Raw genomic sequence first — 23312 nt, forward strand, 5'->3', positions numbered from 1 at the left:
ATAGATAGATAGATAGATAGATAGATAGATAGATAGATAGATAGATAGATAAAACCAAAATGGCCCATGAAGCTCATCTTCTATCAGGAACATGCACAAGCAATTTGAGGAGATATCACTAACGTCTAGAAGATCTAGGCTTCATGTAGGAAATGATACTTGAACATAACCCTGAATGTAAGACAATGCTTCAAGTGACTCAGGTTTTCATCCTCTGACTCATTGTTGTATTTTCTCTCTCCATCATCACATCCAATTAGCTGTTAAGTTCAATTCTACACACACATGATTTGCATATATATACACACATACATATATATATGATTAAACATATAGAGAGAAAGAGAAATATCTTACTATATTTATCTAATCCATGCAGCTGATCATGATACTTCACATTTGCTCCCATTTTTTTCCCCACTCATGGAAAAACAACCTTTCATATCCCACTAGAACTATTCAAGTACTGTCCTAATTTGTCTCCTTACTCCCTACAACTGTCTAATTCTGCCCTATAATCAACACAGCTGCTTGATTAATAATTCTAAAATTAATATATTACCATGGCCTTCTCAAAAATCTTCAATGGCTTTATGAAGGTAGCAGATGTCTAATTTTAATTTTTGTATCCTCAATGTTTCACATAACATATTACAAAATGTCCATTGAATTGAATAGAATCAAATTCCTCCCTGATGCATAGAAATATATTCAAGGTTTCCAAATTGAAGAAACAAACAAAAATACTTTTTCTTGGTCTTAAAATCTCATTTTTAACCTCTCCACTTAAACAAAGATGCTTTCTTAAAGTTTGCCAATGATTTCTTTATTACTAAATCCAATGGCCTTATGCTGTTCTCAATTTGCTTGAATGCTTTCTTCCGTTTCTGTTAAAATGTGATCAATTTCTTAGTGATGTTGGTTTTTTCTTGTCACAATCAGTGCCTTCAAATTATCTTCTTGAAGAAAATCTTTGTTATTCAAGTGCTTACAGCCTTATGACCCAGACAGCATGCATTTCTTAATGCCAAAAAACATTTCCCAAGAAATTTTTGTTGTCCATTTTCTCATTAAAGTCACCAGGCATAAAGCTATAGGTTTGATTTAATTTTAATGATCTCATTAGATTCTTCACAGAATTTCTCTATTTATGTTCTGCAGCAGATTTGGGAATATGAACTCTAGAAACCTGGATTTAAATTCTGGTTCTGCCACTTTCTTTCTGTCTGACCAACCCTGAGGAAGTCAAGTAGTCTCTAGGGACTTCATCTACTTCATATCTATGAAGTACTTCTATATGTATGAAGGTTAAGCAGACTTTAAAGTCCCTAGTAGCTCTATATTTGTGATGCTACAAACACCAAACAATAATAAACCACTATGAACACAACTGTAATTAAAGTTCAGGGTACTTTTCACTATATGGTATTTGATCTCTTGTGAACATGACAGTATAAGTTAATCGCTTTTCCTAAGGAATGCTGCTTTTTTACTATTGGCAACTCTTTTGCCTCCTTTCCAAGGAGAAATTATAAGTCACTTTCCATTTAAGCTTTAACTTCTCTGTGTCTTTTGGTCTTTATTGCAAGAACTGAAAGATGGAATGTGAATCAGTTTATTCAGTAGCATATCAATTGACTGGTAATTAGACAATAAACTTTTAAACAGATATATATATATATATACATACATATATATATATATATATATATATATATACAAGTAAATTAATGTTTCTAGGCTATCTAGATTATATGTATTTCTTTGCACCCCTTTCCCTCTTTTCACTGAATTCATTGTCATTAATTAAAAAGTAGATAGGTGTTCTAATGGATTGAGGGACATATTTTATTTGTTTGATGAGTTGCCATGACCAAAATCCTCACTATTTTATAATCATCTGTTCAATTTCATTAGGATAATCTCAGTTAACAGGTAGAGTTCTCAATGTGGGCATATTCTAAGCCAGGAGTTCTTAGCCTCTGTCTCTCTGTGTCTGTTTCTCTGTCTCTGTTTCTGTCTGTCTGTCTGTCTCTGTCTCTCTCTCTGTCTTTGTCTCTCTCTCTATGTTTCTCTCTCTCTCTGTCTCTCTCTCTTTCTCTCAGATCCCTTTGGCAGTATGGTGAACTCTATAACACTTTTCTCATAATAATTTTTGAATATTTTTAAACATATGAAATATATTGGATTGCCCATTTTATTACAAAGAAAACCAATTATGTTGAAAATAATTATCAACATTTTTACATATTCTAGAACCCAGGTTAAGAACCCCTGCACTAAATTTTTCTAATGTCATTGAATGTGGATTCTGCAACCATGATTTTTCTGCTCACATCCCAGTGAAGTATTGAAATAGTATTCTTAATGGAGTTTCCTCTTTTGACAACTAGTGTTGCAAAATGGAAACTGAAATGGCTGTAGTGGTAAGAATTCAATTCCAGTTTGGGGCACATGCTGGCTGTGTCACTTTGGACTAGACATTGAACTTCTCAGAGTTCTAGGTTGTTTTAGACTACAAGTTTCATTGAACATGTTCGACTGCATTGATGGAGGGAGTTTCCTTATCTGAAAATTCTTTATGTGGTTTCATAAATCCAATCCCATCCTATGCATTTGGTGAATTATTTTGTATCAAAATATGTTTTTATACCAAGAAAAACATTGATTTCCATTATGAAATTCTGCATAGAGCATGATAGTGCTCTGCCTAGAGTACGGGCTGAATTCATATTTTAGACTGACTAAAAATTGCCATGCTAAAATATTATCAGATTTTATGTCCATGAATCTGTCAGAAGTTGGGGAGAGCTTCTTTCTATTCAGCTCAAGTTAACAGTCATTATGAAGTGTCTAATTAATGTCAGGCACTATGCTATTCTCTAGTGACACAAAGAAGGGCAAGAAATAGTCCTGTCCTCAAGGAGATCATAGTCCAGTAAAGGAGATTATGTCAATAGCTATAATAATTGGAGATAATCATGGAGGCAAGGCATTAACATCAAAAGGGAGCATAAATGCCTTCTTGTAAAAGATTAGATTTCAGTTGGGACTTGAAAAAAGAGAGGGAAGCAAGGAGGCAGAGAAAAAGAGTAACTGAATTCCAGGCATGGGAGACATTCAGTGAAAATTCTTGGGTTCTGGAGATGAAATGTCTTGTTCAAGGAATAGCACTGAGCTCAATATCACTGAATTGTAGTGTACAGACAAGGGAGTAAGGTGTAAGAAGATTGGAAAAGCAGGAAAGGCCAAGTTATAAAGAAGGAAATTTGCATATATATATATCTATATATATATATGATTAATGCTTCATTATTAGGAAATGGCATTTGGCTACATATCTTTAAATATAACTATATGAAATTAGAAAATGGATAAAAGTTGTCTCTGTTCTTGTTTTTAAAGGAATGCTTGTTTGACTTTTGGCTATGATAAGTAGTCCTTCTGGTCATAACCTCACCTCTTCAATTTTCAAAAGAATATTTCAAGGGAATATTCAAAAAATGAAGTTTTTCTTGATTTGTCTTAGCCCAACAGTGATATCATTGTATGTTTGGAAACTGACTATCCAAATTGGACTAGCCATTGCTTAGAAATGAAACTTGACAAAGGATAAATTTATAAATATAATATATACATTATTTTTATTGGAAGAGGTGATATTAACATATTACCTGCTTTGTGGTTAAAAAGACATATGAAATATAAGTATCTAATGGAAAGAATAATTTTCTTCAGAGAGGGAGGAAAATAAGGATTTTTTTTGCTTTTTTTTTTTGGAGGGCAATTGGGGTTGTGAGTTGTCCAAGGTCACAGGGTTAGTGTCTGTGTTAAGTGTCTGAATCTGTATTTGAACTCAGGTCCTCCTGACTCCAGGGCTGGTGTTCTACTCATTGCACCACCTAGCTGATCCATAAGGATCATTTTTTTTTATTTTTCAAATACTTTATTAACTTCTGATTTACATCATTCATTTCCACCAGATTTTGAGTTACAAAATTTCTCCCCATTTTTCCCTTACCCACCACCCCAAAATAGCAGTCCCACAGGATATCCCCTCCTCCAATATGCTCTCTCCCATATTTTCCCCCATACCCCTTTCGACTTTTCCAGTAGGGCATGGTGGATCTCTATGCCCCAGTGCCTGTATATCTTATTTCCCAATTACATGTAACATAGTATTAATAACAATACACACACATACACACACATATGTAATTTTAAACACTTGATTGTAAAACTTTGTATTCCAGATTCTTTCCCTTCCTCTTTTGTCACCCACCATTACTGGGAAGATAAGCAGTTCAGTATTGGTTGTACATGTGTAGCTAATGCAAAACATTTACATAGTAGATATATTGTAAAAGACTGACTATATTTCCCTTCCCCCTATCCCATCTCCCACTTGTTCTATTCTCTACTTTGATCCCGTCACTTTTCAAAAGTGGGTGCTCCCACTTCCCTCCCCCCGAGCCTGTCCTCCCTTCCATCATACCCCCTCTCATCCCCTTCACCCCTACTCTCTTATAGGGTGAGATACTCTATTTAGTGTATATTTCATTCCCTCATTGAGCCAAATTCAATGAGAATACAGTTGAGACATTCCCATTTGCCTTCCTATTCTTCCCCTACATTGTACACATTTTCCCTTGCCTCTTCTATATGAGATAAATTACCCCATTCTGTCTCTCCCCATCTCATTTCATTATATTCCTCTCTCACCTCTTAATTTCACCTTTTAAGTATCATCCCTTCTTTTTAAATTGGTCCTCTGCCCTCTATCTACATATACCTGTATACATATATACACACATTCACATATGTATTCATACACCCGTATACCCTCCGATATAGACACATATATTTATTTATTACCTTCAACTATTTTCATACTGAGAAAAGTTTCATCAGTTACAATTATCATTTTTCCACATAGGAATCTTAATAGTTCAACTTTGATAATTTCCTTATGATATCTTTCTCCCTGTTTACCTTCTCATGTTTCTCTTGCTTCTTGTACCTGAATGTCAAATTTTCTATTCAAGTCTGATTTTTTCATCAATAATGCTCGAAAGTCCTCCATTCCATTGAATGACCATATTTTTCCCTGAAACATGATACTCAGTTTTTCTGGGTAGGTGATTCTTGGTGTTAATCCCAGCTCCTTTGATCTTTGGAATATCATATTCCAAGCCCTTTGATTCTTCAGTGTAGAAGCAGCAAGATCCTGAGTTATCGTGATTGTGTTTCCGCAATATTCAAATTGTTTCTTCCTGGCTTCTTGTAATATTTTCTCCCTGATCTGGGAATTTTGGAATGTGGCTATAATATTCCTAGGAGTTTTCTCTTTGGATCTTTTTCAGGGATGGGTGGATTCTTTCAACCTCTATTTTGCCCTCTGGTTCTAAAACAACAAGGCAGTTTTCCTTGAGATTTTCTTGGAGGATGATTTCTAGGTTCTTTCTTTGATCGTGGCTTTCAGGTAGTCCAATAATTTTTAAATTATCTCTCCTGCATCTATTTTCCAGGTCAGTGGTTTTTCCAATGAGATATTTCACATTGCCTTCTATTCTTTCATTTGTTGGATCTGTTTTACAGCATCTTGATTTCTCCTAAAGTCATTAGCTACCATTTGCTCCAATCTAATTGTGAAGGAATTATTCTTCTCAGTCAGCTTTTGAGATTCTTTTTCCATCTGTCAGTTTCAGCTTTTTAAGACATTCTTCTCCTCATTGCCTTTTCAAGCCTCTTTTGCCATTTGAGTCAGTCTATTTTTTAAGGTGTGATGTTCCTCAGTCAGGCTATTGACTCTCATTTCATAATTTTATTGCCTCATTCTCATTTCTCTTCCCAATTTTTCCTCCACTTCTCTTATCTGCTTCTTAAGGTTGTCTATGGCCTGTAACCAGCTCATATTTTCCTTTGAAGCTTTCAGTGCAGGAGTTCTGACTTCATTGTTTTCCTCCTGTTCCATCCTTTGTTACATTTTGTCCCCAAAATAGGAGTCTAATGTTAGATTCTTCTCTTTGCTTTGCTTCCTTTGCCTGGTCATGTTGCCACTCAATTACTTGACTTTTGGGCTTTTTTTTTGCCACAGTAGGACTCTGTTACCATACAGGGGAGCTTCATACCAAATGCTGGGGTTTTCTCAGGTGCCTGAGGTTGGGTGCCCTCTCTGAAGCCTCCACATGCTCTGGTAAGCTGGACACACACCCCAGGACCTCCACCCTAGACAGTAATCCAGGTCCAAGCAGGTTAAAGCAAGAGTGATTACACCTCAGATTGGTTGCTTGACCCCCTACACTCTGCAGGCCAGGAACTGAAGCTGCCACATGGTGGTGGTTGCACCTCAGGCCCCAGTGGCTTCTCACCCCAGGAGCAAAAGCTGGGGTACTCCCAACTACTGGGTTCCAAAGTCCATACTGCATTGACCTCTCACTTTGTCCTTAGCACCTGTGTATTGATAGTTCTGGACCACCACAGCTGTGGGTTATCTGTAGTCCCTCCAGCTGGTGGCTGGTCAGGCCTACCTTGGGGCTAAATCCTTGGTGAGGGGCTGGGCTGGGCTTCCAGAGTGCTACACTGGCTCATTGCTGCAGGCCTGCTGGGCTTTCCTTAGGAGGAGGTTAGCTTCTCTTTGTCATTTTGTGGGTTCTGTTGCTTCGAAGTTTGTTTAGAGTCCCCTTTTACATCGATTAGAGGTGGTGAGATTGGGAGCCCTGTGGAGGTCCTGTTTCTACTCCACCATCTTGACTCTGCCCATGAGGATCATTTTTAAAAGACTTATTAAAAACATCCAGGCACCTATAGAATTAAGTTGTATTCTATTTTTTATTAAATACTGTTGTGCTGGTAAGAGAATAAGTTAAAGTATTCTGAATTTTTGATAGTGAGAAATTACTATTGTCACCTTTTCCCTGCTGACATCCTCCTTCAATGTTTCAACATAGCTTAGAAGTGACCCTCTGTTTTCATTTGATATATGCTGTCAATTCATAGTCAATCAAAATGTGTTTGTTAAGTGCCTACTATATGGCAAGCACTGGGTTAAATACTCTTAACATGAAGAGAGAAACGAAATAGACTCTGCCTTCAAGAAACTTCTTTATACTAAATCTGAAGAGGTCCAGTCCCTTGGTGATGTCTTGATTTCTACATGAATTGGTTTTAAGTGAGGAAGAGTTGCACAATGTTTCCAGCCTCACTCTCTTTTGTAGAGTCATCAAAGTCCAGTGACAAGATAAAAGTCAGAACTATTGATGATGTCCTGAGATGCAGTGGGTGACCTTGTAATCTTTAATGTCTCACAGAGTTCTCAGTGCTCCACAGTGTCTACTTCAGCTGCCTTCATGGCCATCAGAACAAATTACTCTCATCCACCCATTCTACAGGGAGAAGTTTCTACATGTTTGGAGCAGACACATCACCAATTCACCTACTGTTTTTAGGACTGTTGATTATGCTCAACTTTATGTAGCCTGTCTGCTGAGAAAGTTTTACCAGGGTATGACTGCTGTGCATACTACAGATTGTTGGAACCACAGTAATAAGTAGGTGACAGATGGATACAAAAAAATAGGTAAGAAGCCTTGCTCATTCAAGAACCTTGCATTCTATCTGATGAGCATGTGTATATATACATATAACAGCATTATAATCATATATACTTATATATATATATATAGGTATATATATAAATGCACATGTGTATCTTTTAGAGGTTTTTTGTTTGAATACTTGTGAAAAATGTAAAAAAACACTCTTGTTCTTCCTAAATCAGTTATTCATAAGTTTTTTTCTTAACTATTTAATTACCAGTATAAATTTTAAATGTATGTATATAAGCCACATACACAAATAATAAATACAAAATAAATAGATGTTAACTTTATTGAAAAGTAAAATTTTATGTAGAAGTTGACTTTTGAGCTGAGATGTGATGGGAAGAAAGAATTCTAACAGTGAAAGGAGAGGGAGGAACACATTCCAAGTATGGGGAAAAGCCAGTGAAAAACCACCCAAGAAGGGAGATGAAATGGAAAGGCTTAGAGAATGAGTCTGGAAACTTCCTGAATGTCTGTTATCCAAGTCCCAGTATACTTACATTCAGAGAGATTTCTCCCCAGAAGACTGACTACTAGATGATAAATTTGTCCATTCACAGTAACTCTTTCTACAACCTTGGCACCATAATGATCTGTATCAGTGAAATCAATGATTCTTGAAGTAGAAAAAGCATTCTAGTACAACATTATAATTTAAAAGGACACTCAATTGGTTTTTTCCCAAGATTTACCTTTGTGTATGAATGCCTTTTGATTGGTTTATTGGACAAGCAGAACATTTAAGAGGCTTGATTATAGTCATTCTCACTAATAACTTACTATTTGATTCAGACAAATTAAACTCTTTGTGCTTCTGTTTTCCAGTGTCTGAGAATAAGTTTAATGAGGTTAAATTCAGAAGTTATTTAATGATGTATCCCATCAACTGTTTTCTAACCTATTTGTCCACTTAACTAATTTGCATATATATTTTTCTTACAGTTCCCAAAGGGACATTCCTTTATATTTATTTATAATTAACATAGTAATAGGACCAGCGAAAACAAAATATTTATTTTGATATTCAAAATGTGAAACTCACTAAATTTTTTACTATGAAAGTTTTATCATGTTTTCTTAACTAGGAAATTGAGAGATTCCTAATTTTTTGTATTTATCATTAAATATACAATTACACATAATCTCAATTCTGTAAATATAACAACATTTAGCAAAATGGCAAAATAGTGACAATTAAGTTAATCTACTTTTTAGTATGCTATCTGTGTTTTTCTTTCTGTAGGTAGTATATTCTATAATGCTCAGACTACTGGATTTAAACTCATGAGTACTAGAGTTCAAATCTGTCTCAGACAGTGATTTAGCTATGTGACTCTGGGCCAGTGCCTTAATCTTAGTCAGTCTCAATTTTCTTATTGGTAAAGTGGGGACAGTAACAGCTATATCACAGGGATTTTATCATGGTCAAATGAGATAATATAAGTAAAATGCTTTCCAGACCTAAAAGCACTGTAAAAATAAAAGTTATTATTACTTTTATTGCTTATGTACTGTATAATCCTGAGTGACTATAGCATTACCAAATATCAGGTTGATCATAAATCTATCCTCATTTCATCTATACATAAACACACAATAACATACACACGCTTACACACACACATATATACATATATACATTCATGAATACACAAAATTATTCTACATGATGTACTTATAAAGTTATTTCAAGGTATTAATAAATAAGTTTTAATGTTAGATTTTAATTTCAATGAATAGATATTTTCTAGCAAAGCTGGTGATTAAAAAACATTTTATTAATTGATTCTTGTTTTTAAAATAAGAGAATTTATAAACTTGCCCTTGATAAAATAAAATTCAGCTATCAGGCAATCTTGTCAATACCATATGCCACAATAAGTCTGAAATATTTTTCCACTATAGAAGTATAATATAGAATTTTAAATTTTTTCTAGGTTTTCATTTAGTTTCAAATAGCTTTAGCACTTCTGACTTTACATACAAAGCAACTAATATAAATAAATAAAATAAATAAAATTACTTAATATCAAAACTTGTTAGCCTTTTGTTCTATAAATCTTTCTCCTGTAATATCTGAAAAAAATCTCATAAATCTAGAATTGGAATGGATCTAGCAATCATTTATACCATTGTTTAATTTTATGGATGCAGAAACTGAAACCCAAGGAAGTTAAATGCCTTGCTTATGGTCACAAAGTCTGTAAGAATCAGAAATGGGATTTGAAGTCATTTCCTTTTGACTCTAAATTCAATAATCTATTCTTTATGTCACATAACCTCTCAGTTATAATTTGAACATAAGAGGAGATGATGGGTGGACAAAAATTTAAATAGCGTAACTTGACTTCTAAGATACGTATTAGAAATATATTTAGTTTATGAATAAACAATACTTGTTGGAGAGTCAGGAAGATTTTTATTACTTTTATTTTACATTTATCCTTTCCTGAATAAATGGATAGCCTGTTCAAAAGGCTACCGATAATCAGACAAATGCAAGCCCTTTTGTGCTGCATCCATTTGAATTTCCTACCTTCAGAACTGGGATTGGTTGCATATCTTCTGGGTTACAATCTTTCTGACCTGTCCATTACATATCTACTCCTTAAGAAGTTCCCTACCCCGCAAAATGGGTTACATGCATCCCATGATCAGATATGAAGCTCTAATTCTATGTGCAGTGTGTCAGCTAATATGCCTAAGACTAGTTAAGCATGTGTGTTAATGAAAAGTTGGTGACCATCCTTTGACCTTAGCCAGTTTGAGCCAGCTTAGCTCAGGTCTCCTCGAAGGGTAAACTTACAGATTTCTGCCAAGTATATAATTGGATATAGTCCCCTCATTCTGGTTTACACATTCCTGCATGTCCTGTACAGCTTTTGTTTTTGGAGCATCCACTAGCATTTCTCACATACTCTTCCATCTCTAAGACTATGATCCAAAGATCTAGCTCTGGTTTAGTAAGGGAAGCTTGTGCAGATGTCCCCTGAAAAATGTTGATATAAAGCTACATTTAGCATCCACTTTCTTTTTTTTTTAAGCAATCGGGGTTAAGTAACTTGCTCAAGGTTACACTGCCAGTTATTTCTGGGTGTGATGCTGAGTATCTGAGCCTGGGATTCAATCTCCAGGTCATCCCGACACAGGAGCTGGTGCTACCTGGCCGCCCCCATCCAATTTCATTTTCAGAAATTTAGTTGGTCATACTTTTGTGCCATTCTGTTAAAATACCAATAAAATAAAATTGAAATGAATCAATAAATAGTATTTTTATTAGGGATTTTCTGCCTTAAAGTGGGATTTGTTGAATTTAACAAAGGTCTATCATTAGAAATTAATCACATTGAAGATTTTAGCTATGATATGTCTTTTTTCATGCTTCCATGTAACTGGTATTCCTTACTTCCATGGGTTTGAGGCTCTGTTTAGGACAACAAATATTCAAACCTTTAGCTCAAACCTGATTTATTGTAACTTTTCTCTAAATAAAAATGATACATGTGATATCATTAGTAAAAATAATTCAATGAAAACAAGTTACCAAACTAAAATAAATATACTGAATTTAATAGCCATCCCTTGTCCTTATTTCTTGTGGAGTGTGCTGGTCTCAGATCATTATTAATCATACTGTCTCTTGCCATGTCAGGAATAGAATATTAAGTCATTCACAAAGGAGTTTTATCTTGGGATCCAGGAATAGAATAGTGTATCAGCAATGCCATATTCACAATGCCTATGGAGATTACAGATATGCTGATATAATTATCCATCACAAAATACATCATGCTTGCCATATGGGGGAATAAACTAGAAAAATTATTAAGATACCAAAAGACTGAGTCCCAAAACCAGAAAGTGAAAGCCATCAGAGTAGTTATGACATTGGCACAGGTAGATAAAGTAGAAAGCACCCACATTCTCAAGCCTTTAAAACAGAACAGGCTACCTCAGGCAAAGGTGCTCCTCTCCCCACTCACAGCAACCCCCCAGCGTCCAGGCAGCATGCTCCCAGCAGCTCCAGCCCCTGGCAGTCCTCAGCAAGAGTCCTTAGAAGACATTCTGGCTGACTCAAAAAGGGCTTCGCGCTGCCGCTGCCTCTGCTGCTGCTGCCGCCATCGCCACCACCGCCAGCCACCGCAGGAACTCTAGTTTGGCTTCTGCTTCTTCTTGCTCTGCCCCTTCCTGCTACATCAGCAAGTACAATGGGGCATGGAAGATCTTTAAATCCCATAACCCTTACAAATAGAGAGCCATCTGGCTTTCCCTTGACAGAGAGCCATTGTATTATAGAGAGCATAATCAACTACTTTTGAAAAAGGAATTTGGGATCATTGTAGAAAGTACCAAAATGGTGACTTGGCATGGGAATCAATTGATGTCAGAGCTTAGAACACAGATGCTTTTTTCTTGATTTCTCCATAGCTAAATTCTATCTTCACCAACTCTATATATCATCTTTCACAAGACTTTCTTCAAAGTTTATTAAAATAGACATACTTCTAGATAATGTAGTTTCCATAGACATCATGGTATCCATTACAGAGTAATAATGTAGAGGAAGGGAAATGGAAGTGTAAGTTTAAGGTACAGGTAGCAGCAACCATACTGGCATACCAATCCAGGATGACTGCTAGCACAGGTCCTTAGATGTGCTTCATTAGGAAAGATAGATGTTTAAGGGGTCAACAATCTTTTTAAATTACATTCACTAGTTAAGGGGGAAAGTCAGCACCCTGAACTTCAGAGAAAATACAAGCAGAGAAATAAAGACCAACAGATAGGAATTCTTACTGATAGAAATTAGCACAGATCAACACATAGAGTTAACTGTCCTACCAAGGCAAAAAAAAAACATAGTTACCAGAGAAAGAAGCACCAATATGTGAGTTTTTCAAAGCTGGGGACTCCTTCATGGCTATCCAGCATCTCATCTGGTCGAATCCCAAAAAAAATTTTCCAATGAGTGAACCCCAAAACAAAATGCTTACCTCAGAGTATATATACCCTTTTTAAAGCCAGAGAACATCACAACCCTCATGACTCAGTGCCTATTTATCAATTAACAAAAGGTGTGAAAGCCTTGCTACAAGTAAGCCTTTCCTAAGCAAATTTCCCTTAAGTGAGGCCTGTTAATGGGTGGGAAGATCTTATATCCCATTAACATTACAGGAAAGAACACCTCTATTCTATAATGTTGTTTCTACTTATTTGATCTATCTCTTAAATCCATCATTCTTTTAAAGTGATTTCTAAGTGATTGTTGAGTATCTTTGAAAATGACACTGTATCATAGCTTTCACACTGATTACAAGGCAGAACAAAAAGCTGCTTTAATATGGGAGTTAAATAGAAGCTAAATAGAATTATATTTAGCCTTAATTAATTAGATAATAAAACTGTCCATATCTATTACAAAGAATAGTTATAAGCCTAAAATGAGATGATATATGGGAAAAATTTAAAAGGCTCAATAAATATTAGATGATAATAATGAGAAATATTTTTTTCATCCAGATCCAGTAGGCTACCTGCTAATCTCTGTTCACTTTTCTGTAATATTGCTACATACTACCCTCCACTTTGCCACTTGTAGTTCTAGGAATATTATTTAATCAATACTCTCATTTCTTAAAAGGATGTGGGGACAAATCAATTGTCCTATCATTGAACTCACTATTTCTTTGTCTGATCAGACCAAAACACCATTCTTGTCTCAACCAGTGTCCTTTTTGTCAGTTTCCTCTATAAAATATAAAGTCCTTGAAAGTGGGGGTTGTCTTGTGTTTTTTTCTTAATTTGTGTCTTTAATGCTTGTGGGGCAGTTAGGTGATACAGTGGCTAGAGTGCTGGGTCTGGAGTCAGGGAGACTCATCTTTGTGAGTTGAACTCTTGGCTCAGACACTTACTTGCTGTGTGACACTGGACAAGTTCCTTAACCCTGTTTTCCTCAGTTTCCTCATCTGTAAGATGAGCTTAAGAAGGAAATATGAACTAGTCCAGTATCTTTGCCAAGAAAATCCCAAATGGGTTTAGGAAGCAGGGGACATGACTGAAAATGACTGAACAGCAACAATAATCTCCAATGCAATTACAATGCCTGGCACATAGTAAATGCTTAATAAGGATTTGTCCACTTATTTACTCATTTTTGTTTCACATGTAAAATGCAAATTCATTGCTTCCCTTCTCAATCCTCTTTCTGCATGATGGATGTCAATCTTCAGTAAGAAAGGACATAGTGTAATATGTCATTAGAGAAATCTGTCATTACTTTTGATACTGCAGAAAAAAAAAACTTCCTTAGAAAAAGCTACCTTTGGTAAATAAATTATGATTCCACCTCATATAATATAGTAAAGTCAGCTGCTATGGTCTACTGTTGCATGGTGTTGAATAAAGGACAAATGAACATGAAAATCCACAAAAAATATCTCTTATTGATGTTAGATAATTTCTCAATAGTTACTTAGACTGCTAATTTTTTGGAATAGGATACTTGATTCACCAAACATTTTTATGATTACACTTTTAAGAAGGGGGCATTGTAAATTCTGTAGAAAAGAGGCAGCTCATACTTGATGTTACATCTAGACCCTGGGTGATGTGAGGTAAATACCATGATGAGCTGAAGAAAACACTCAAGGTAAATGATCTATCCTAATGATGGCATAGTTTGAGTTTTGTTTACAGCACTGCATGTGCTCTGACTTTAACAATATGTCAGATAGATAGAAAATCCATTTGTAATCACCCAAATTTGCTAAAGCAGAAAGAACTTATCTAACCAGAAATGTTTGGAGACAGCTAATCAAAGAGAGACCTCATCGTTAGAGGTGATACCTAGAATGAATTAAGCTAGGGAAACAACTCTGAATTTGATTTTTAAAGAGCAGGTGGGACACTTGACTGGGAAATGTCAACAGCATGTACTGATCTACAATAAAATCACTGACACACAATATAACATATAGAAGTGATGCAGTGAGAAAACAGAAATGGTTGTTTTTCCATCAGTGAAATCCCTACAGCAGGATATCTTAACATAGATGGGCTACTGAATCCATTTTAGAGATTCATTACACATTTTTGAAAGTCAATATGCAAGTTAGGCCAAAATTATTAGTGCATTTCTAAGCTAATAGCTTTATTAATTAAACTCATGACTATTAGCTTAAAATTCATTTTAAGACAAAAATACTTTTATTTTATTTAAATTTAAAAATGTTTATTTTAAAATGATTTTATACTAATATTCAAGAGTTATTAGGTTGTTAGCTTAAAACTGAATAAAGAGTTTTGGGTAACCTATTTATATCCCCTAGAACCTGTGTAATTGGTCCATTACTAGCAAATATCTTGCTTCTCCTCATGTAAAAGATATAATTAAAATTTTCAAATGGTGTAAAACAGACATCCAAGTTCAAACTTTCTCCCCAAATGAATTGAATTGCATACTTGATTAATACTGACAATATATACTAGTTTTACATTCTATTTATTTTCAAAAAATTAATTTTTGAAAATTGTGGTTCAGTTCTTGCTATTTTTCATTCATATCTGACTCTTCAAAACCCCATGAACCAGACTATTCCATTCCCTTTCTATCCTCAGTTTTCTCTCAGAGTCTGTTCAAGTTAATGTTCATTGCTTCCTTAACACCATACATCTCACCCTGTGCCATCCCCTGTTACTTTTGCCTTCCATCTTTCCCAAAATCAAATTTTTTTCCCCAGTGAGTTCTATCTTCTCATTATATGTTCAAAGTATTTAACTTTCAACTTTAGTATTTGACCTTTCAATGAATAAGTATTGACTGATTTGATCTCTTTGCTGTGCAGAACCACAATTCAAAAGCATCAATTCTTCTGTGTTGAGCTTTCCTTGTAGCACAAATCTCACAATGATACATAGCTACCTTGGGGTAGCTAGGTGATGAAGTGAATAGAGCACCAGCCCTGGAGTTAGGAGGACCCGAGTTCAAATCCAGCCTCAGACACTTAACACAAAACCTAGCTATGTGACCCTGGGCAAGTCACTTAACCCTAATTGCCCTCCAAAAACCAAAAAATAAAAAATAAAAAAAAACAATACATAGCTACCAGAAAAAACATAGTTTTGACCATATGAACCTTCTTTGGCAAGGTGATGTCTCTGCTTTTTATTATGCTGTCCAGATTTTCCATAGCTTTCTTTCCAAGGAGGAAACAGAAAAAAATCCTATTTAGGATTATGTCTTTATATCTTCTTTGAAGGACAGTTAACTTATTAACATGTTAAATCCTATGCAATTCAATACAGTGAACATTTATTAAAGACTTACAGTGTACACTATTCTAAAGATAGAAAATTTAAGTGGAAAACAGATTCTGACTTGAACTTTATGACCTTCTGGGATGAATACAATATAGACAAAAATGTGCTTCAAATATAGTACAAGAATAACTGAAAAGGAGTTATTTTTTCCTCTATTTCTCTGAGTTGCTGACAGTGAATGAAATATCTTTTCCTTAAAATAAAAACATTTGGGCTCACGTGATTACAAGCACTGAAGGCAAAGGGGCATGGAGGAAGAAGTGCTAACTTGAGTACCTTTGAGGAAATTAAATTTATGACCTCAAATCATTTACAGGGCTCCTCATAGGAATAGCTAACCCTAAAACAGCTAAATGGGAAGTCTTAATATCCCTTAAGACTCAGCTCAATCTCCACTTTCTAGTTTTAGGCTTTTCAAATTCCTCCACCTTCTAGTCCTCCTCCCCTCCCCACCCCCCCTGTACACACAGTCTATCACATTTTATTTATTTAGTATAAATCTTACCCTCACCTATGTGGTGTTTCTCCCATGGAATGCAAGCTCCTTCAGGGTAGGGATTTTCACCATTGTCTTCTTATCTACAGCACCTAGAAAAGTACCTAATATATAATAGACACAAATGCTAGTTGATTTATGAATAGGTTATCTTTCCATTTAATGCAGTGAATGTAATGATATTGTTATGTGAGTGAATTTATCTTTCAGGTTTCCTGAAGCTGGTTCAGAAATAAGAATGCTAATTGAAAATGAGTTATGAACTGTATTTGAAGATTTCCCCAGAGTCAATGGCAGGGTAAAGGTGAAGCATGAACTGAACTTGAGATGGATTTGTGAAATATAATATATGAATAATTAGAGGAATCTAAGACATGGTAAGAAAATGCAATCGTTCACTCCTGGATGAATACCTAACTAACCTACTAGAAAAATGGAACAAATCTTTTGCTTCCTCTACAAAGCATCAATGATAAGAATTCACTCATAACATTTCATGAACTGTGCATCCTTGTACCTAACTAAGGGATGAAACCACTCTTTTGTTTTAGAAAAAAAGGTTTATGTTATGGTTGTCCCTGTCTTTTAGCATCTGCCACCATCACTTGTTCTTTCTCTTTACTAATCTTTTCATGAAATCAGAATGTTTTTGTGATTTGGAAACAGGTCACAAGGTTGGGGAAGTAGATATGGTTTACAGAAATCCCTAATCTCTAAGTAGTGTTCCCTATATAATGGGATCATGTAACTATATCTCATCTTTGGTGATATCATGATTTTGACTATTAATGATTCAGATTCATGGAGTACTTTAAGATTTACAAAATTATTTTCTCATAAGAAAGCTATTAAATAGATACTATAAATGCTATTGATCTAATTTCACAGATGAGGAAACTGTGGTTCAGAAAAGTTGGGTGACTTTTTTGTAGTCACATAACCAATAGCTATGAGAATTAGAATATCAATCCAAGTCTTCTGATTTCATATTCAATATCTTATTCTCCCTTCTCCCTTCCTTTTTCCTGTCTCTATTCCCTGGTCCCTCTTCTCTCATCTTCACCTCCCCTTTTCTGTCCAAAACATTGATTGCATGGAAGTAAAAGCAAGATTTTCCAAGCATTTAAAGACTCCTGTGGAACACTGCTTCATTCATGTGTTCTTCTTGAGTTATAATGGGAGTTTTTCTTGCTTTATACAATAGAAAAAACACTTTTAATCTTATCTCATGGAGGCAACAAATGACCGTGAGTGGGGTCTTATGGTTGTAATAAAAGTCACAGTGTAGTTCAAAGAACAATACATTTAGATTCACATGTTTTCCTCCTTACAACAATGGTTCTTTCATAGGTACTCAGGCAATGTTGACCAGGAGAACAATTTTATTAAGAAATGTTTACAAAAATCATGGACCTTTGTGAGAATACTATTTTATCAGTGAAAATTTAGAATAATACATACACACACATTGCTTTTGACTGCTACTGGATAGTCATAATGTACTATTAGCTGTATGATCCTATGCAAGTCATTTAACCTCTCTTTGCCTCAGTTTATTCATTTGTAAAACAGCAATAATAATAACAATATACATCTCTCAGGGTTATTGTGAGGATAAAATGTTTTAATAGTTTTCAAGTTAGCATAGTGTCTGGCACACATTAAACACTATTTGTTATGTATTGATTATTAAACTCTATATGTTATTAACTGAATATGAACCCTGGATTTTTCAGACATGACCTACAACTTAAAACCCAAAAGCCTTGAAAGATTATCTCTAGCCAGGCATTGGATGCAAACACTGTGTTTTTAATCATATTGTTTTTAATCTCAGTATTATCTATACTATTAGGCAGGCAAGTCATGCAGAATAAATACTTATTGAAATATAGGGAATACAAGACCATGAGGAAGCAAAGTCTAGAATATTTTTAAACTAAAAGCTAAAGGAAAAAAAAATAAATCACAGAGTCAAAATAATCTAGGGCATCAGGAGATAAAAAGAACTAACACAATGGAGGAGAAATGATAAAAGCTAAAATAATGCTTTACACTAAGCAAAAGAAAATTGAAAAACCAGAATTTACATAGATCTGTTAGTTATTTAAGAATGAAACACTTCTTTTTTTCTGCTGAGAAAATCACAAGTGCTGAAGTTATTAGAGATCCAGTGAAGAACAAAATTTGGTTTTGTAATGCTTCTCTCTAGGAATATATTCTTCATTGTCTGCAAAGGGCAAGTAAGTGTTCTTTCCTGAAATATTTTATTTCCTACCCACAGATAGTCTGTGTTAAGTGTAACCTACAATTGCAATTTCTATGTTAGCAGTATCTTGAATATAGAACTGAGTTATGTTAAGGAGTTCACTAGCACTTAGAGGAGAAAACATTTTTAGGTGCCATAGTCTTGAGGGGTGTGTGTGTGTGTGTGTGTGTGTGTGTGTGTGTGTGTGTGTTTGCATCTGTTGCTGTGCATGTATCCATGTATGTATGTAAAAAACCTTTGTATTTTATAACTGGACATTTTCTCACTGTCATATAGCCCTGGGTTATTAAAATATGTATAATAGGACTTGGTATGAATAAGATATATATTTTTCAAGTGAATAAATAACACATTCTTGAAAAAATTGCATTCAGGAAATGATGGGGTGGAATCCCTAGAGGTAGGTAAGATAATTTTGGGTTTGTTTTTGTCTTTTTTAAAATCAAATTTCATTGCTATAGGGAAGTCCCAGTTTAGAAATTGTACACCAAGACAGATTTACATCTAGTTCATTTCAATTGAATTCAACAAGCATTTATTGACCATTTTTCTTCAAGGCACTAGGGACACAAAGAAAATAAAATTTCCTCACATCAAGGAGGTAAATTTCACATCTGTAGCTTATAGATTTAGAAAATTGCCTGAGTTATTGAAATTATACCTTCCTGTAATCCCAATGCCACTAGGTGTTACTTTTGGGTTTTAACCCAAATTTCCCAAGTTCAATGCCAATATAATCAATTCAATATAACCTGATGTTTTATGAAAAACTAAAAACTGAGAAATAGCTTTTGAATATATTATCCTCACAACAAAATTCTTTATCATCAATGTATCCATTCCATGTCTTTCCTTTCAGGTTTATCCTAGTTCCTGGCACATAATAGGTACTTAATAAATGCTTTTTGACTTTTATGGTTTAAAGTATATCTGTCAGTGGGGAGCTCTGTTGTTTAAAGGATCACTTTTATGTGGCTAAAGGCTTGAGTCTGATTTATTTCCATGGAGAATTACTGGCATCAAGCAATAAAGATCTGAGAGACTATGGTTGACTGGACTATGGAAATTAATTCTGGGTACTATACTTTGAAAACTTCATTATTTATTTTAAAATTATTTTCTTTTAAAATTTTGAGTTCCATATTCTCTCCTTCCCACTCTGAAAAGGCAAACAAGTCAATTATACATGTGAAATCATGCAAAATGTTTTCATATTAGCCATTTTTAGAGCAAAAACAAATGAATAAATAAAGTGAAAAAATTGCACTTCAGTTTCTCTCAGAGTCCACCAGTTATCTCTTTGGATGTGTAAAACATTTTCTTTTTCATTATGAGTCCTTTGGAATTTTCATTAATCATTGTATTGATCAGAGTAGCCAAATCTTTCACAGTTGATCATCATTAAAACATTGTTGCTACTCTGAACAAAAATCTCCCAGTCATCACTTCACTTTATATCAATTACTATCATTCTTGTGATTTTTTTTCTGAAATCTCCCCCCATTATTTCTTAAAACACAGTAGATCTCTACAATTATGTATTACAACTCATTAAGCCATTTTTCAAATGATGAACATCTTCTTGATTTACAATTCTTTACCACCACAAAAAAAACAATTGATTCTAATATTCTTTGTAACAGGTCTTTTTCATTTATTTTTAACTTATGTGGGATACAAACTTAGTAGTAGTATTGCTAGATGAAAGAGCATGCACTGTTTAAAAATCTTTTAGGCACAGTTCCAAAATACTCACCGGAATGTTTGGAAGATTTCACTAATCCAGAAAGAGTTCATTAGTATTCCGATTTTCCCTCATCCCTGCCACCCTTTGTCAGTTCTAGTAGGTGTGAAGTGGTACCTCAGAGTTGTTTTCATTTGCACATCTCTAGTAATTTAGAGCTTTTTTTCATATGACTACAGATAACTTTGATTTCATATTTCGAAAACTGACTGTTCATATTCTTTGATCATTCAACAATTGGGAAATGACTAATTTTTATAAATTTGACTCAATTGTGTATTTGAAAAATGAGGTGTTTACCAGAGAAATTTGATGTAAAGTTATTAATATTATTTCATTGTCCATAATACCATTTAGCAAAGAATATTTCTCCAATTATCTCTTTTAATTAGGTCTATTTTTGCTTTTGCTTTGTATGAGATCATGATTACTAACCCTGCCTTTTTTTACTTAGGCTGAAGCATGATAGATTATGTTCCTTCCCTTTATTTTAACTCTGTGTGTGTTTCTTTTTCTTTCAAGTATGTCTCTTGTAAACAAGTTGTTTGATTCTGGATTCTAAACCATTCTACTATCTGCTTCTGTTTTGGTAGTGAGCTCATGACATTTATATTCAATTATAATTATGGTGTATTCTCCTTCACTCCATGTTCTTCTGTTTATTCTTGCATCTTTGTTTATCTCATATGGCCTCAAAAGTCTCTTTACCTTCTAACCACTGCCTTCCCTTAATTTCCTTCTCTTTTCTTTTACCCCCATTCCTTTCTCTTGACCTCTTCATTTCTTATATCCCTATTGGGTAAGGTAGATTTCTATACACAACTGAGTATGTATGTTCTTCCCTATTTGAATTAATTTCAATGAGAGTGAGGTTCAAGCACTACCCACCACAATCACCCTGTTTTATCCATCACTATAAAAATAATCTTTCTTGCATCCCTCATTTTTATGAGAAATTTTCCCCTTTTAGTTCTCTCCTCCAATTTCTCCCAGTATATCCTTTATTTTCATCCCTACTTTTTTTTGGGGGGGGGCATAATTTCACTATAATTGATTCAAACATGTTCTCTATGTAAATTTTTTACTGCCCTAATAATAAGGTTCTTAGAAGTTATGTCTTTGTCTTCCCATTTAGCAATGTAAAAAGTTTAAACTTGTGTCTTCTATGATTTCTCTTTCTTGTTTACCTTTTCATGCTTTTTAAAGTCTTGTGTTTTAATGTCAAATTTTCTATTCAACTTTGGTCTTTTCATTAGAAATACTTGAAAGTTCTCTATTTCATTAAATTTTCCATCCTTTCACTTGAAGAATTGTGTTCAGTTTTCCTATCTGGGTTATTCTTGGTTGTAACTCTAGCTCCTTTGCCTTCTGGAATATCACATTCCAATCCCTCTGCTCCTTTAAGATGAATACTGTTATGTCCTTTGAGATCCTAATTGTGGCTTCATGATATCTGAATTGTTTCCTTCTGCCTGGTTGCAATATTTTCTCCTTCAGCGTGGAGCTCTGAAATTGGGCTACAATATTCCTGGGAATTTTCATTTTGGAATCTCTTTCAATAGGATGAGAGGTATTTTATCCTCTGGATCTAAAATATCAGGTCAGTTTTCTGTTATGATTTCTTGAAATATGATGTCTAGACCATTGTTTTATTGTTGCTTTCTATATAGCCCAATAATTCTAAAATCATCTCTCCTCTACCTGTTTTCCAGGTTATGTGACTTTTTCAGATGAGATCTTTCATATTTTTTTTTATTTTTTCATTCTTTGGATTTTTTTTTAGTGTTCCTTGTCCTGCAGAGTCAGCTTCCACTTGCCCAGTTCGAATTTTTAAGGAATTATTTTATTCAATGAGCTTTTTTAGCTTTTTTTTTCACTTTTTCCCCTCTGACCATTTCTGATTTTTAAGGATTTCTTTTCTTCAGTGATTTTTGTGCTTTTTTAACATTAGAACTGTTCTGTTTTTTTAATATTGTATTTTTTCAGTATTTTTGTACTTCTTTTTAGCAACCTGTGAACACTCTTTTCATAAATTTTGCATTGTTCTCATTTCTATCTCCAATTTTCCTCTATCATTCTTATCTCTGTCTTCAACTCTTCTAGGAATATTGTTGGGCTTTTGTCTAATTAACATTTTTTTTTCTTTGAGGCTCTTTATCCACTTGTTTCTACTTTATTTTCTTTCTCTGAGTTTGTGTCTTTATCTTCCTGGCTATCATAGTAGCTTTGGACGGTTAAGTTTCTTCTTTGTTAAGTTGTTGTTTGTTCATTTTTACAATCTACATTTTGACATTAAAATATATTAAGGTTGGCCTCTACTTACTTGTAGGTTAAGGAAGCACTCTCCCAAATTTCAGGGCTTTTTTGTGCTACTCTTTTCAGAGCCAGTTCCAGGGATTTCCAAGTTTTCAGAACTTCTGAGATGGTGTGATCTGTGAAGAGGTGTGATCATTGCTCTCCTTATCCATACTTTGGTATTTACCCAGGAAGGGTGACTGGTCACCTTCAGTCACAAGTAGTAGCACTCCTCTTCATCCTGAAACTATGGTTAGGATCCATGCTCCCTTGAGACGGATGACTTCCCTGCCTCTCTACACTGGAACTGAAATTCAGAACTGTATCTGGGTGATAGAGTTGTCAATCAATGCCAGCCTCATCCAGTGTTAGCACCATGTTTCTTATAAACTCTCTCTGATAAGTTGTCCACCACCTTAGTGCCTCTGGGCTGAAATCTGAAGGTACTGCTAACATCACTTTTCCCCCATATGCATGTGCCCATGATCATCCCCCATCCCAATGTCATAGACCTTTCCTGCCAACCTATTAAGTTTACTTCATCAGTAAAAATATCTCACCTTGACATTTTTTTGTCACACAAAA

The sequence above is a fragment of the Petaurus breviceps genome, unplaced genomic scaffold (assembly GCF_028583685.1).
Source record: "Petaurus breviceps papuanus isolate PSGF00001 unplaced genomic scaffold, PetGlider_PUasm1.0 151, whole genome shotgun sequence".
Taxonomy (NCBI): domain Eukaryota; kingdom Metazoa; phylum Chordata; class Mammalia; order Diprotodontia; family Petauridae; genus Petaurus; species Petaurus breviceps.